Raw genomic sequence first — 1,911 nt, forward strand, 5'->3', positions numbered from 1 at the left:
TATATATATCTGCAAAAAAAAAGGAAGTCGCGAATATGGTACCCCCTCATTCATAGGACTGGGGGTTCCGCTCTTCCATTATAAAGAGATCCAATCTCTTTATGAATGTCTTGATAACTAAAAGGTAAAGATGGCAAATCATAAAGGATACAGACTTTAATGCTAAATTACCTAATCACTTCCTGATTTGATTTGAAAGAGGGCTTCTGATATAAAAGAGGGGAACCTGATGTTAAAGAGGGGAAACTCTGATGTGAAGGTGGTTTCTCGTGTGAAGGGAAACTCTAATGTAAAAAAGAGTGGGACTCTGATGTGTAAGTGGGGGGACTCTGATGTGATGGGGGCTTTTGATGTGAAGTAGGGCTGCTCTTATGAGAGGGGGTGACTCTAATGTGAATGAGGACCCAGATTTGAAAGGGAGGGCTCTGATTTGTAGGGGGCTCCTAATGTGAAGGAGAGGCTCTGATATGTAGGGGATTCCTAATGTGAATGGGGGGAGGGGGAGGGGGTTGATGTGAAGGGAAGATTGCAAACTTTTAAGTGGGGGCATGACTTAAAAAAACAAAATACTCTACCAACCAGTAGAAAATCGAACAAATGTTCTGAAAATTAACAGTTTTGAACACAATTTTATTGGTGTGTGGCCATTAACTCTCTGTAGAGTCATTTCATGTCACTGGGACAGAAAGGAACGGCTAATTCCAAAATTGTTCAGTTGTCACAGGAACTCAGGAAAGTCCTGGGAAGTATTGGAAGAGGAAATAAAACAGGGATGGTTTCCTGTTGGCTAAAGAAAGTGCCCTATACAAAGTGTGCCACAGCGATTGGAGGACCCCGGGAATGGTGGGGGGTGTCTTAGGGGACATATACATTGGCTCGCGTTTTCTCATGTATGTGCTGAAACATAAAAAGACTTGATTGTGGATTGAGAGAGAAAGAGAGAGAAAGAGAGAGAGAATATAGATTATGAGAGAGAGAGCGAGAGAGAATATAGATTAATGAGAGAGAATATAGATTAATGAGAGAGAGAGGGAATATAGATTATGAGTTATGAGAGAGAGAGAGAGAGAGAGAGAGAGAGAGAGAGAGAGAATATAGATTATGAGAGAGAGCGTGAGAGAGAATATAGATTATGAGAGAGAGCGTGAGAGAGAATATAGATGAATGAGAGAGAGAGAGAGAGAGATAGCTTGATCTTAACTATATTCACATAGGAGGTGATTGACCTCAGCCTAGTTGTCCTAGTTGGACAACTGTTCCAATGACAACTATTTATGAGGGGATAGCATCTCACTTCCTATTGTATCCCTTGGACAGGAAGTGAGGGGAAATCTCCCAAATGGGAAGCAGACAGGCAAAAAAAAAAAAATCTAACATGCGTTAGACTCTCCCTTACTCTATCCAAAAATGGAAATAATAGTTGAGCTCTAGATACATTTCAAAGACTATTGAAAATGTTGAATAATGTGTAACTCCTTTGACATCACCCTATAACTCTGACCTTTTAACACTATAAAACAGATGTTTCAGCCGTACAAGTGGCTCAGGTTCTGAGGAATAAGATGAAAATCACACTCTGCACGTAAGATGTGTTAGAAGTGACAACAATGACTCACAATTGTATTGCTCGAAGTTGCATTTTTGGTGATTCATCAGTTCAGCATACATACGTGCATTATTCATGTGAGCCTCCAAGTGGAAACAGGAATATCCGCTTATCGTTTTCAGCGACACTTCCTGTCTGTGATCCTCAGAGCGCATAATAATGAAGCCTTGTCAAGTTGTTTATATACTGTATATATTTTTTTTTCATTTTAAATATTTATATAGCGCTGACCAGGGCTAGATTTACTCTCTCTGCTGCCCCAAGACTAGGTTCCTCAAAAAGTGCGCCCCTCCCCGCCAACCCCC

This window comes from Nanorana parkeri, unplaced genomic scaffold (assembly GCF_000935625.1).
Source record: "Nanorana parkeri isolate BGI_ZX_2015 unplaced genomic scaffold, ASM93562v1 scaffold335, whole genome shotgun sequence".
Taxonomy (NCBI): Eukaryota; Metazoa; Chordata; class Amphibia; order Anura; family Dicroglossidae; genus Nanorana; species Nanorana parkeri.